Genomic DNA, 16,095 nt, shown 5'->3' with positions numbered 1-16,095 from the left:
GTACTGCGAGTAACTACACTTCAATATAAATGAGTAAAGAAGTGTGCACGTAAAGAGTTAACATTTGTCTCTGTGAGGAGAAGGGGACGACAGAGGATGAGATGACTGGATGGCATCACTGACTCGATGGACGTGAGTCTGAGTGAACTCCGGGAGTTGGTGATAGACAGGGAGGCCTGGCGTGCTGCGATTCATGGGGTCGCAAAGAGTCGGACACGACAGAGCGACTGAACTGAACTGAGAGTGGAGTCATGAAGGCTGTTTTTCCACGAAACAAGTATTAGAAGCCCCAACTCCAACTGGCCAGAGAAAACATTTCCAACCCTGGATTAGGGGGCATACAGGAGGAGAGAAAAATATAACCCATGAGAAATAACTACACCAAATCTACGAGACATCTGAGTGTGGGATCCAAGTTCAAATCATCAATGTAGTATGGGGTTTCTAAGTCAAGAGGTTAGATCCAGGAATATCCACAAAGAAAAAAAAAAAAAAACAAAAGTATGAAATGACGCTACAGAAATTTTCTACAACCCTGACACCTGGGACTTAAGGAAAACCACCTTAACATCAAAATGAACAAATCACACGTGCAAGCAAACCCCCATGAGGAACAATCAGTCTGAGTAAGAGATTTCATACCTAAAGAATAAGAAAGAACAATATGAAAATAACCTTAAAGTGAGTATCTTTAGCACATTGGAAGGGATGGAATGACTAGAAATCACGTGCAGGAAGAAACAGTATCATAAAATATGCAAATGAGAAAGAAATTAAAACTCTAAAGCTGAAAAAAATTTTATGGACAAGTTGAATGGTAGACTGGGAGAGGAACTTAGCTAGAAAATAGTTTTAAAGAGCTGTACCACAAAAGGTAAGAAATACGTAAGAAAAAAAATAGCATCTGAAATATATAAACCTCATGAAGTTCACTACAGTTAGTGACAAAAAGGATAATTAAAAGAAAACATTCTGTTTCTAGTCCTGGTATAAAATTTAAAAATGATACAACCTGAAATCCCAGTACAATTTCTAAAATATGAAAAAGTCATGTTAACTTTTAGTTATCCTTACACCAAGCAAGGTCATAAATACAAGATATATAAGGCCACACTGACTTCATTTTCCTGAGTTAGCCCACGAAAGTCTTAAGAAGGAATAGAAAATTCATCAATTATTGAAACTTCACTTTGAGACTACAATCCTATTTGCCCTACATATAATCTTTATTGCATAAGAAATAAACATTCAGTATTCAGACTAGCAGCAATACTCCGAAGTATGCTATATACCACACCCGTCCTTTACTTAAAATGTTTCAGTATCCAATATATGTACCTCTACTCGGAGCAGTTCTTCCTAGGTTTCAGTTCCACAAACACTCTCCCCCCACTTCTTCTAGGTTCCCTGATTGTTCTTACAGTCTCTCCTCCAGAGAGATCCCCAAAACAAGGTCTTAACCTAACATTTCAGAGAAGGAGCCAAAAAAGAGCTAAGGTACTCGGGATCAGAAACCAAGGCCAAGATAACCCTTTGCATTGGCCATTGAGGTCTGCTTCTTCCCACCTATTCTAGGACTTCGTCCTATCAACTGTTCAACTGCTTTTATCTACATAGTGAATCTATTTTATGGACTTTTTCTTGCTTGCAAGCCTATCTATGCTTCCCAACTAATTTCTTATTTACCACTTATTTTCTTTAACCTGCAACTGTGGAGCAAAAAAGAATCAAATCAAATGGAAAATCACCTCCTCATATAGAGTTCCTAATAAAATCATAACAAACTTTCCAGATACCCCTTCATATATGTACACTTATACGACAGTTAAAATATGTAACTGGGATTTTTCATAACTGTGATCAGACTTTACATGAAGTATGATAACTTGCTCAAATTTCATCAGGTCGTGAGCATCCTCTCCTACCAATGAACCAGACCAATATCACTCATGTTTCTTGGAAATGTCAGTTTTATCTGTAGCCTCTACCCACCAACACCATTCATTCAATTATGCCCAACACTGTTTTTATGAAGACCACAACCAGTTTTTAGAGCCTCGATTCAAGACCTCATTCTCAGTCTCTGGTCCTCCCAACTCCTGTGTCTAGGCCATTACTAAAAGTTTTCTTCCTCTTGTAGCTCCCGTGATAATATCTTCTGAAGATGTAATCTGAACCCTTACTCTTGTGATTTCCACTAATCTTATCAGAGGCCCTTTCTACCTCTAGCTTAGACACCCTAACCACCCTACCCTCTGCCCTACCTATCTTTCTCTACTTCTCTCTCCATTCTACTGTAGGGTCAGTTTTTCTGCTTTTATTCTCATCATAAGATTTCTATTATGCCTTACTCTCATGAAATAATTACAATTTATAAAATGTTTTCACATAGCTGACTGGAAATACAAAGTGAAAGTGAATGTATTAGTTGCTCAGTCGTGTCTGACTCTTTGACACCCCATGGATGGTAGCCCGCCAGGCTCTTCTATCCATGGAATTCTCCAGGCAAGAATACTGGAGTGGGTAGCCTTTCCCTTCTCCAGGGAATCTTCCCTTCTCCAGGGATCAAACCCAGATCTCCTATATTGCAAATGGATTCTTTACCATCTGAGCCATCAGTGAAGCCCCTGGAAATAAGCCTAGATTATTTACAATTTTCCCAGATGCCTCTGAAGAGGTTTTATTATAAGATTTTGTTATTATTGTTCAGAGCAGGGTGTAAGGAATCAGTATATAAGTTTCAAAAACTGAGACACAGACTAACTTCCATGCAAGGAGGAGATAAAGACAGAGTAGGGTGGGTGGGGTGTAGAACGTGAGTGAAGGGAACAGAATCAGAAAGACTCAGCAGCTCTATGATGGATGAAATGGCTTTGGCAGAGGAAGTGGTGACTGGGGAGAACCCAACTCATTTAATTTTCAGGGCTGTCTAAGAACATAACCCACCTTAAGCAGAAAGACCCTTATGGCATGATATTTGGAGATGTAATTTATGACTCTTTTGTGGGGGGCGGGGAAAAAGCCTTTAAGTAGGAACAACCGGGAGACTAAGGCAAGGACAGGAGCTGCTGGCTGGAGCTCAGCAAAAGGCAGCCGCACACCGCAGAGCGCTCTGCAGTGGTTCACTGCTGCCTTTTGCTCTGCAACTTAACTACAAATATGAACTCGTAATATCAAGGTTATCCCAGACTTAGCTTCATAAGTAAAAAGAGAACTTGGAAGATTTACATATGTAGCAAAATAGTTTAAGGAGAAGGTTATCCCAGACTTAGCTTCATAAGTAAAAAGAGAACTTGGAAGATTTACATATGTAGCAAAATAGTTTAAGGAGAAGGTTCTCTGGACCACAGTCATCACAAAGTTAAGTGAAGCTGTACTTAAAGTTCAAAAGTTAAACCCAGAGCTATCACTATAAATCACACTGCACAGTGAGGAGGATGGAGAGAAGAGAATTACAGAGCTAAGAGACTCATTATAAATTAAAGGCTTTTTGTTTTGTTTTGTTTTTATGTATCAGAAGTCAACTTTCATCTTGACCACAAAGATTTCAGAGTCAACAAAGTGTACTCCACATTTTTAAAAAGGTTTTCTTAAAATCAGTAAATGCATTGCTTTATTTACTTGAACTTTAACTGACAATGAAAATGAAGTAAGGAATACTTACCTGAGTCCATATCTTAGATATCTTTATAACCCTACATAAGAGGAATCCTCTTAAAACAAAAGTGATGTGAGCCACACCCAGCCGTGAGTGCTGTCTCTTCACTTGCCCCAACCTTCAGCAGTGCTCCTCAAAGCTGAAGGATAAGAACATGTGTAATTTTTGCAGTTTGAAGCTTCACGGCCCAAACCTCAAACAAATTTTTCAGTTTAATTAACCACTGTCCAGTGTCAACTATCCTGGTCTCCTCTATGTTGTAAATCAGAAGCTAAATTCAACAAGAACTTCTTCATCCATTATATGGTGACTATACCAATCTCTTGGAGAAGGCAATGGCACCCCACTCCAGTACTCTTGCCTGAAGAATCCCATGGACAGAGGAGCCTGGTAGGCTGCAGTCCATGGGGTCGCTAAGAGTCAGACACGACTGAGCAACTTCACTTTCATTTTTCACTTTCATGCATTGGAGTAGGAAATGGCAACCCACTCCAGTGTTCTTGTCTGGAGAATCCCAGGGATGGGGGAGCCTGGTGGGCTGCCGTCTATGGGGTTGCACAGAGTCGGACATGACTGAAGCGACTTAGCAGCAGCAGCAGCAGCAGCATACAAATCTCTGGGCTTCCCTAGTAGCTCAGATGGTAAAGCATCTGCCTGCAATGCAGGAGGCCTGGGTTCAATCCCTGGGTCGGTAAGATCCCCTGGAGGAGGACATGGCAAGCCACTCCAGTACTCTTGCCTGGAGAATTCCATGGACAGAGGAGACTGGCAGGCTATAGTCCACAGGGTCGCAAAAAGTCAGACATGACTGAGCGACTAACACACACACACCCCAATTTCTATATATCTAAAGCCAAGCAAAAATTAGACCTTTAAACATGACTAGAGTAATTTATTTTGTCAGGATCTTAATAAGTCAAATGGCTCAGCGTATTTCTATGAGATTTAATTCAAGTGTGCAGGTGAATAAACAGATCTTAATTCCCAGCTTTGAAGACCGTGTTTATTTGCTCTCCCCCGTAAGCTTCAACTTTTCCAACCCTGAAGCCTGCTGAGATCCAGGGCCTCATCATTCCAACCAAAACACTTTTCTAAATCTAGACCCACCCAAAATTCTAAAGATGAAATATATCACATAAAACATTAAAAATCCTCTAAAAGGTGTTAGACAGTGGTATTAACACAAATCCACACATATCTCCTTGACGGGAAAAGGAATATACGGGTATAGAAAACAAAAAATCACGAGGCAGAAACCAGGTAACAATTCCTTATATCACTAATAAGTACACAAGGAGAAAAAAAACAGCTTAAGTAAAACTCTTTACTCTTAATTCTAGTCACGTAATTTATATTCCTCTTAAATTGCAAAGTAAGTTTGGTTTTTTACGAATCCTGATATTTTTAAGTTTGATGCTTTGTTAAATCAAACCCAGTTATGCACATTTTATCCCATAGAACATTTTATGTAGGTGCTGAATGCCCATCTGTTTCTAATATACTCCTAATACTTCTTAAAAGTGTTCCCCTGTTTCTGTTGTAAGCCCTGCCAAACAAGAAGAAATCTAAATTCTTACTAGCTGAAGGCATCCATTCCTGACAAAGAGTACAGATTTCTAATTCTGAAAATAATGAGACTGAATAATATCCTGTTAGCATAGCATCTTAGCCTCATTCCATATTTTCAAGTTAAATAATGTTACAAGTCCAACAGCTTTTCAAAAAAATGAACATTTATTATTAACTTCATTGATCCATCCTATCACAAAATTGCTAATATTTATCTCCACCCAATTCCAAATTCAAGATACATATTTGGAAACAAAAACCCTATCTCTGGCACCAATAATAGAGAACTTGCCTGTCAGATCCTATACAAATCAAGTTGGGCATAGATCCTTCCACTAGAACTTGGCATCACTGGGATAAAAAATCCTGTAATCATGTATAATACCAAGCTCAAACCTGACTAAGCCATCAAGATTATGAATGATCAAGCCATGCAAAATTTGACCCAAATGAGAAATACCTATCTTTCAGAGTACTTTATTTTACATTAAATTTTTTTACATTAAATTTTAAATATTGATAAAAATGAAATATGTAATCTGATCTTTGATGCAAAGACAACAGATTTTAACAGGCTAGATATTCACCATTATAATCATGCCTTAGAAAACAGATGTTAAAATGAACAATTTTAATAAAGCTCTGACACAGGTAAGTTTCTAAATGTCCACTGAAGTTTTAGAGGAGCTAAAATAACATGAGTTTAGGGGGAAAAAAATGAGAAGGGCAAACTTGTGCCAAGAATTCAAAAGTTTCATAACCTGTAGAACTGAAATACACCTTCTCAGAATCATTTTTTACCTTTTGTTATGAGTGCTTCAATAGATACCAATATTTTTAGGAAAAAGACTTATGAAACTTTTAGCTTCTCCAAGAAGTATTAGCTTTGAGAAACCCATGTCCATTGGGTGTCTGAAAACGTTATTAGTTGATAATTAATAATATCATTGTTTATCCACCTAAAACATGTCTTTTAAGAATGAAAAACTGGATATATCCCTAACTTCAGAAGTATTCCTTAGGAAAACAATACTTCTAAAATTTTCTAAGCCTCCCAAAATATTGAAATCATCTCTGAAAGTGATGACTTCCCTAAGGACTTCCCTGGTGACTCAGACAATAAAGTGTCTACCTATAATGCGGGAGAGCCGGGTTCAATCCCTGGGTCAGGAAGATCTTCTGAAGAAGGAAATGGCAACCCATTCCAGTATTCTTGCTTGAAAAATCTCATGGACAGAGAAGGCTGGTAGGCTACAGTTCATGGGGTTGCAGAGTCCGACATGACTGAGCAACTTCACTTTCACTTTATACTTTCACCTTCTGAAAGAAAGTCGTGTCTGACTCTTTGTGATCTCATGGACTGTAGCCTGCCAGGCTCCTCTGTCCATGGAATTCTCTGGGCCAGAACACTGGAGTGGGTAGCCATTCCTTTCTCCAGAGGATCTTCCCAACCCAGGTCTCCCACATTGCAGGCGGATTCTTTACCATCTGAGCCACCCAGAGAAGCCCAAGAATCCTGGAGTGGGTAGCCTATCCCTTCTTCAGGGGATCTTCCTGACCCAGGAATTGAATCAAGGTCTCCTACATTGCAGGCAGATTCTTTACCAACTGAGATACCAGGTAATATTCTTAATGACATCAGGATTAAAGGAATTTAATTAGATGATGTTTCTGCTCCTACCAAAGTATGTATCTTACTGTACAAAAGCTCAACTCTACTAGAAGATTTTAAAATATGGAGGGAGGAATTTAAGTAGAGTTACAGGTTTATTTTAACACATGAAGTGCTAATATCATCACAAAAAAATGAGGAAAAGGACCACAACTGTAAGCTGCTAATTCCTCTCGAGTGCTCGCACCACACGAGTCATAATCCTCATAGACTGGCACCTCAGCAATACATTTACAACCAAGATTAGCCGTGGCTGTTGTGTGGTTAACCAGATGGGATATTTTTTTTAAAACACATTACAAGGAAGCAGAAAGTGTGTATGAGGCATGTGTCATGAGTGCTTCAAGTCTGAATTAACTGAGATGTCCCAGGGAAGCCCAGAATACTCAAAAGGCAGGTCAAACAAAGATGATGAACTAAGATATGGTTGCAAAATAAATGTGGATGGAATCTTACATGGGTTTGTTTGAGGGCACAACGGACCTATTCAGAAAACAATAAACACATTCCCCTTCTAATTTAACAAATCCTCATTAATATTCAAGGCAGCCTGCCAAAACTGGAGGAAATTGAAAGGTTGCACCAAAGCAGTCACTACAATAATCAGGAAAAATTACTTTGGTTCAACACATTTTACTTTGAGACAAAGCAGTATCCTTTCAACATAGTTCACCCTACATGTAAGCCCCTGAAGCAGATGCAGGTTATACATCTGGTGCTGTGAGCCACAGATTTCCCAAAAGAGCTTCTGAATGCACATGTTACTTTGCAATGCAAGGTACCTAAGTGTTTTTGTTTGTTTGTTTTTAATCAGTACCCATCAGGTCCTGATCCTGAGAGTTTGGCAGCACTGAGTTCTAGAAGCTCAAGGAAGGTTGAAACGAGCACTCTGATGTGCCAGTTCTATGCACTCATCAACTAACCATCAAGTAGAAAGTAAGAACTTGAATGAATTAATTGAGACTCAGAAACATTTTTCCAAAAACGGTCATTAACACCCAACATCAAGTAAAAAGACCCAAGCAAATATGAAAGTAGCTATGTATAGATGCTAACGAAAAATTAAAATCATTAGCCCTCAAGTAAGCATATACAATTCCCCAAAGAGTGAAGTATTTCTCAGAATGAACACTCACTGTCAAAGTCAAGCCCTTTAAGAATTAATTATTCCTCTTCCCCTCACTCCCACCACCAACTCTGACACAAAAATCTTAATGCATATTCCCAGGCTAAATGTTAACTCTGACAGGTAACAGGGGAAAATGTACAATTAAGGATCTTAACATGCTCATCCCAAAACTAAACTATTAACATGGTCAAAGGCATAAGCTCTTCAGTTTCTACAACAGCTATGGCCATTAACATTCATTAGGTGATGAAGTCAGAGAACAATGTAAGATGCTTTGACATTGCTCATTTGCCCAAAGTTATATGATGTTCTGAAACAAAGGAAGACATATATTTTACATTGTATAAAATGAGCCACCAGCTTGAATCTGGGACGGAGGGAAAAAAAAATCACTCCATCAAACTGTTCTAATGCCAGAAGATATGTAAGTTTAAAGTTAGAATGTGTGGGATCCTCTGAGCCGTGCCTAGAAACTGCTGTGTAGTATAGATTACTCACGTCAAGGGTTGGCTGGGACTTTCTCAACATACTTAAAAGACCCTGTGGAAATGTTGACAGAGTGTTGGTGCTAATGGTAACTCAAACATGAGCAGATCTAAATATATACATTTATGAAGATTGTGAAACCACCACTTTCACACGAGTCCAAGTTTACACAAGGAGATAATCCAATTATTTAAATAGAAAAAAGAAAACTGCTCATAAACAGAGCTGGACTTCTATTCCATAAAGTACTTAAATACTTCTTATACTAACAGTATTTCAAAATAAGTTCTGCATACTTCCTAAGTACTATAAGCTAAGTGCCACGGTGCCTGACCTACCCAACTGCCTATAGGAAAAAACGCCCCCTCTATCCAAAGATTAAATTGGTTTTTTAAAAGGGGAAACAGGGTATGATGGAATTCTCACTGCGTACAAGTTAGTCAACTGTCTCTCATGGACCACGTGGGTCTTAGAATAGAAATTGACTCCTGCTTATTTCAGTGTTTTAATTTTAAGACAATAAATGGAAAGTCAACTGGATAGCTTATTTGGTGTCATAAACACAGCCCTCAAGAACCACCAGTGTCATAACTAACCAGATTAAAGGATCCATGTGTTTTAGATGTGGGTTATACCACTGTATTTTAAAATAGAGAATGAATACTGTTAGCTACACTGTCCTAGAGACAGGTCTCTTCAAATGAAGATAATAAAAAAAAAATTTTTAATTGTCTTAATGAAAAACACACTAGCAAACCCTTAGGGCTGACAAGCATTATTGTCTAACAATTATTCAGGAATACACGATTATGCAAAAATAACAAGTGAAAGATTTATTACACTCAATCTAGGTCACTGTGTGGAGAAGGCGATGGCGCCCCACTCCAGTGCTCTTGCCTGGAGTCCCATGGACGGAGGAGCCTGGTGGGCTGCAGTCCATGGGGTCACGAAGAGTCGGACGCGACTGAGCGACTTCACTTTCACTTTTCACTTTCATGCATTGGAGAAGGAAATGGCAACCTACTCCAGTGTTCTTGCCTGCAGAATCCCAGGGATGGGGGAGCCTGGTGGGCTGCCGTCTATGGGGTTGCACAGGGTCGGACATGACTGAAGCGACTTAGCAGCAGCAGCAGCAGGTCACTGTGGGTGAAATACCACACAGACTTAATTAAAATTAGAAAGGTTCACTATTAAATCTTCAGACCTACACAGGGTTTGCTGCTGCTGCTAAGTCACATCAGTCGTGTCCGACTCTGTGCGACCCTATAGACGGCAGCCCACCAGGCTCTCCCGTCCCTGGGGTTCTCCAGGCAAGAACACCGGAGTGGGTTGCCATTTCCTAGTTCTCAGTAATTTTTAAGCCAATCACCTGCATTTAACATTTATCAAAGTTCATTTTAACATGCTTTGTCAGTTTGTTAAGTTTATAGCAATCAATACCTTAGTTTGAAATCATGCTACTTAATCGTTCTTGTTCTAAGAAGTTATGTGTATTCAGAACAAGAAGAAATGAAAATGAGGAAAATCAATATGGGAGGAGAAGAAAATGAATACAGAGGAACACACTATGCGACAAATTGCAGGCTATATGCTTTCATCATTTTTGAAAGCAGTGCTTATTACTCATAATTTCTGTTTATCAGAAGTGAATAAACAGATTAGAGAGTTTAAGAAACCTTTCCAAAGTCATACACTTTGTTAGTGACAAATTTAAATCCAGCTCTGACCTCTGATTTCAAAAGCCAGGCTTTTAATTTCCTCATTAAAAGATATATGTACAGCACCTAGGGATAAAATGCATTGTACCAAGATTAAAACCGTGAGAAGTTTCTTTCAAATTAGGCTGTGCCCTTGTAATTTGCTCACTGCCCCATGCTCTGTTTTTAGCTACAAGGAAATAATCAAGCATCCTTTTGATGATTAGTCACTAAGAGTACTAAGCTAATTCTTTCCTAACATAACTAGGACTATACTAAGTCCCATAAATCAACAAAATTAGGATGTCATCCCCAAGAACACTTCAGAGTCAAACTGCTGATATACCAAGAAGGATAATAGGGGAAACTGAGTTACAGGTTTCTTCTGGCAGAAGTTAAAGAGAAATCCTCAAAATTATAAATGGAAAGTCTTTTAACGGTTTTGGCATACAGCAAAAGGCCAGCACTTTAAAAACTGGAATCTCCAATTGACAAGTTCAAAAACACATCACCCCCAAACCATGCAATTTCCTGCAAATGGGCCACTCTCCTCACTGTCTTTGAAGACAAATCCCGCCCTGGACAAGGAGCCTTTGATGTAACACAGCAAGTGTACCTATGTAATTAGAAAGGCTCTGTACGCCATCCAAATGAGTCCAACTAGACTTTCAAGATGCACTGCAGTGAAGCGGTACGGACTGACACACCGACAGGGTTCAAGAGCCAGTTGCCTCTGCTCCCAGCCACAATTCTCCTTTCCTCCTCCAAGCAAACTGCACCTGCAGTGCTGGAAAAGTGTCAATACTAGTTGGTCACTCTCAAAAAGTGGCGAAACCGGATGTGTGCACGTTTACAGACATGTGCTCGCTCAGTCGTGTCCAACTCCTTGAGACCCCATAGACTGTAGCCCACCAGGCTCCTCTGTCCATGGAATTTTCCAGGCAAAAATACTAGGGTGGGCTGCCCTTTCCTTCTCCAGGATATCTTCCTGACTCAGGGATCGAACCTATGTCTCTGGCATCTCCTGCATCGACAGGCAGATTCCTTACTACTAGCGCCAACTGGGAAGCCCGTTTGCAGATATAGATTTGTATATAGAGTCCCACATTTATGCCTGTATATATAAATATATTCATATACTGTTTTCTGAACCATTTGAGTACAAGTTGTGAATGTTACATTCTACACTGAAATAACACTCTACACTGAAATTTCATGTTCAGTATATATTTCTAAAACAAGACATTGTCTTATAATACCTTCCATATTGATATAATCCAATACTATGTTCTAACTGCAGTCCATATTCAGTTATCCCAATACTGTTCCTTTTAATCTACTTTTTTCCTAGACTAGAATCCCATCCAAGATTATGCATTACAATAGGCTGTCATACCTATCAGTCTCCCTTATTCTGGAACAGTTCCTCTTTTGTGAGTTTGATATTTTGGAAGAGAGCAGGTCAGTTATTTACAGGATATCTATTTGAGTGACTGATCTCACATTTGGGGAATAACGTAGGAACTGATGGTATGGCCTTTTTTGTGTAGATCAAGAAGCACTTGATGAATCTGGTTGCAATACTGGTGATACTAATTTTGATGCCTTGGCTAAAGTTATACCTGCCAGGTTTCTATATTATAAGGTCACTATTTTACCCTCTGTAACAGGGGCCCCAAACCCCAGGGCTGATACTGGCTCCAGACCTGTTAGGAAATGATCGAAGCTTCATCTGCAGCTCCCTGGTGGTACAGAATCTACCTGTAATACAGGAAGGAGACCCGGGTTCGATCCCTGGGTTGGATCAGGAAGTTCCCCTGGAGAAGGAAATGACAACCCATTCCAGTATTCTTGTCTGGAGAATTCCATGTAGAGGAGCCTGGCAGGCTACAGTCTATGGGGTTACAAACAGTAGGACACAGCTGAGCAGGCTAACAGCTTCACTTTCACTTTATCGCTCACATTGCCTGAAACATCAGTCATGTTACCTGCACCATCCCCCTCCACACTGCTGGCATTACTGCCTGAACCATCCCACCTCCCCCCGCTGGACAAACTGTCTTCCACGAAACTGGTCCCTGGTGCCAAAAAGGTTGGGAACTGATGCTCCAGAAGACATATTTTTTGAGGAGATATAGTAAGACTAAGAACCCATCCTGTTCTTCAAACTTCCACACTGGTTTTAGTATTCCTTGATGAGGAGGCATGAAATTAAAAGACGCTTACTCCTTGGAAGGAAAATTATGACCAACCTAGAAGCATATTTAAAAGCAGAGACATTACTTTGCCAACAAAGGTCCATTTAGTCAAGACCAGTTTTTCCAATAGCCATGTATGGATGTGAGAGTTGGACTGTGAAGAAAGCTGAGTGCCAAAGAACTGATGCTTTTGAACTGTGGTGTTGGAGAAGACTCTTGAGAGTCCCTTGGACTGCCAGGAGATCCAACCAGTCCATGCTAAAGGAAATCAGTCCTGAATATTCACTGGAAGGACTCATGTTGAAGCTGAAACTCCAATGTGGCCACCTGATGAGAAGAGCTGACTCATCAGCTCTGATGATGGGAAAGACCCTGATGCTGGGAAAGACTGAAGGTGGGAGGAGAAGGGGACGACAGAGGATGAGATGGTTGGATGGCATCATCGATTCAATGGAAATGAGTTTGAGTAAACTCCGGGTGTTGGTGATGGACAGGGAGGCCTGGTGTGCTGAAGTCCATGGGGTGCCAAAGAGTCAGACATGACTGAGTGACTGAACTGAACTAGCTTGATGTGTGTGCCTGTGCACTCACTAAGTCGTGTCCAGCTCTTTGTGACCCCATGCACTGTAGCCCACCAGGCCCCTCTGTCCATGGAATTCTCCAGGCAAAAATACTGGAGTGGGTTGCCATTTCCTCCTCCAGGGGATCTTCTTGACCCAGGGACTGAACTCGTGTCTCGTGCATTGCAGGTGGATTCTTTGCCACTGAGCCACCTGTGTAGCCCAGTGATTCTTGCCTGAATCAACTATTCTTTGGATGACTCTCAAAGGTGATTCTCTAACTCCGTCATTCTTCTCCATTTATCAGGGGGCATTCTGGCGTTGGAATGAGCTTTCCCTTCTCCCTCATTTGTTGGTCTGCTTGTTTGTTTATATCTGTGGGGAATCACAGACTTTGTTCATTGTACTATCATATGTTATGTTTGTGCTCAACTTATCCTAGATTTGTTCACTGAGAGCCTTTAAAGGTGTTGTTGTTCATTCACTAAGGTGCTGTGGATTTTAAGTTGTATTTTCTGTGCACACTGCCAAGTGCTTAGGGATAGAGAAGAAAGAGATTCATCCTAGAGAGCTAAGATACAGGTGGTAAGATGACCTGGGTCTTGAAGAGAGACCAGGAGTTTGTGAGCTGGAGGAGAATATCCGAAGGAGAGAAACAGGACACGTGCAGATATCTGTACACGGTTGGAGGAGGCTGAACTCTTTGTCCTTGTGTGCCAGATAAACCTTGGCCTATCTTATTGACAATCTACCTTTCAGACAACAGCAGAAACAGCAAAAGGAGACACTCAATACTTAATTGGAATACAAGGAAGCATTTGCTGAGAATTATAATATTCAGTTCAGTTAGTCGTTCAGTCATGTCCGACTCTTTGCAACCCCATGAACTGCAGCACGCCAGGCCTCCCTGCCCATCACCAACTCCTGGAGTTCACCCAAACTCATGTCCATTGAGTCGGTGATGCCATTCAGCCATCTCATCCTCTGTCATCCCCTTCTCCTCCTGCCCCCAATCCCTCCCGGCATCAGGGCCTTTTCCAATGAGTCAACTCTTCACATCAGGTGGCCAAAGTACTGGAGTTTCAGCTTTAGCATCAGTCCCTCCAATGAACACCCAGGACTGATCTCCTTCAGAATGGACTGGTTGGATCTCCTTGCAGTCCAAGGGACTCTCAAGAGTCTTCTCCAACACCACAGTTCAAAAGCATTAATTCTTCAGCACTCAGCTTTCTTTACAGTCCAACTCTCACATCCATACATGACCACTGGAAAAATCATAGCCTTGACTAGACGGACCTTTGTTGGCAAAGTAATGTCTCTGCTTTTGAATATGCTATCTAGGTTGGTCATAACTTTCCTTCCAAGGAGGAAGCGTCTTTTAATTTCATGGCTGCAATCACCATCTGCAGTGATTTTGGAGCCCCAAAAAATAAAGTCTGATACTGTTTCCCCATCTATTTTCCATGAAGTGGTGGGACCAGATGCCATGATCTTAGTTTTCTGAATGTTGAGCTTTAAGTCAACTTTTTCACTCTCCACTTTCACTTTCATCAAGAGGCTCTTTAGTTCCTCTTCACTTTTTGCCATAAGGCTGGTGTCATCTGCATATCTGAGGTTATTGATATTTCTCCTGGAAATCTTGATTCCAGCTTGTGCTTCCTCCAGCCCAGCATTTCGCATGATGTACTCTGCATATAAGTTGAATAAACAGGGTGACAATATACAGCCTTGACGTACTCCTTTTCCTATTTGGAACCAGTCTGTTGTTCCATGTCCAGTTCTAACTGTTGCTTCCTGACCTGCATACCAATTTCTCAAGAGGCAGGTCAGGTGGTCTGGTATTCCCATCTCTTTCAGAATTTTCCACAGTTTATTGTGATCCACACAGTCAAAGGCTTTGGCATAGTCAATAAAGCAGAAATAGATGTTTTCCTGGAACTCTTTTGTTTTTTCCACGATCCAGCGGATGTTGGCAATTTGATCTCTGGTTCCTCTGCCTTTTCTAAAACCAGCTTGAACATCTGGAAGTTCACAGTTCAGGGGTTTATAAGTATAGAATATATAGAAACTGCAACAGTAGAAGTAAAATCTAAGGCTTTAAGAATGTATTTCTTTTTTAAGTTTAGAAGGATACAGGATTGGCTTTGCAGCCAACATTTCTAAGTTAGAAAAGGAATTAAGAGGATATTTTCAAAATAATACTCTACTTACATAATCTCAATGAGGAAAAAAAATGAATGACATGATGTTCTATAGAATTCAATAAGGTTTCATAGGAAATCCTCTGATGAATTTAAACATTTAAGCAACATGTACAAAAGGATATATTCATGAGAAAAACAGAAAAATCACAAAGAAATATGAAGAAGGCTAAAGTTTCCTAAGGTTTATGGGAAATATTTTTAAGAGCAAAATTAACAAGATGACATTGTTAAGCTCAACTTTTAAATATAATGTAACAATAGATGAAAGAGACAGAAAACTTATTTTCTGCTTCCATTTTATATTTATTAAAAATAAAGACATGAAAAGAGAAAATATCACAGATTAATAAAAAATAGTGAATATGGGATAGACAAGAAGATCCTAGTAAATATATCTTTCTTTTAATATTAAGAAATTGATTCCTGAAAAAAATGGAGGGCTTTAAAGATGGGACATGAATAAATGTCTCATTTTCAATAAGTTGGGAAAACTGAATTTCAAGAACTCCAGATTCTAGAAGATGGTTTAGGACACTAGCATTGTAAGCACTCTTAAAATAATTAATATAAACACCTATTTTGGTATTTATAAGTCACTAAGAACAAGTTATTTTAAAATTAACCTAATTATTTAAAAACATCATAATATCCCTTGCTTTCTCTCCCTACCTATGCATCATTGTCTCTTTCTATATACACAGAGATCTACAGATAGAAAGATACAGAAATAATACAATCATATTTGGTAAATTATTTTACAAGTAAGTTGCAGACACCACAATACCTCACATGCAATTATCCTGCATATACCTTCGGAGAATAAGAACATTGTCTTACATATTCACAGTATCATTGTCAGACCTCAGAAATTTAGCATGGACAAAACATTATTATTAATACGCTGTCTATATCCATCCTTTGT

General features: G+C 39.7%; 1 protein-coding gene across 4 annotated transcripts in view; it reads right to left on the bottom strand.

Moving 5' to 3' along the window:
* RSPO2 (R-spondin 2) overlaps positions 1-16,095 on the bottom strand; it is a 226,971-nt gene that overhangs the window by 86,620 nt on the left and 124,256 nt on the right. The window lies entirely within an intron of this gene.

The sequence above is a fragment of the Bos taurus genome, chromosome 14 (assembly GCF_002263795.3).
Source record: "Bos taurus isolate L1 Dominette 01449 registration number 42190680 breed Hereford chromosome 14, ARS-UCD2.0, whole genome shotgun sequence".
Lineage (NCBI taxonomy): Eukaryota > Metazoa > Chordata > Mammalia > Artiodactyla > Bovidae > Bos > Bos taurus.
Note: the sequence above shows the minus strand (reverse complement) of the source record. Positions and strands in the feature narration are given on the sequence as shown.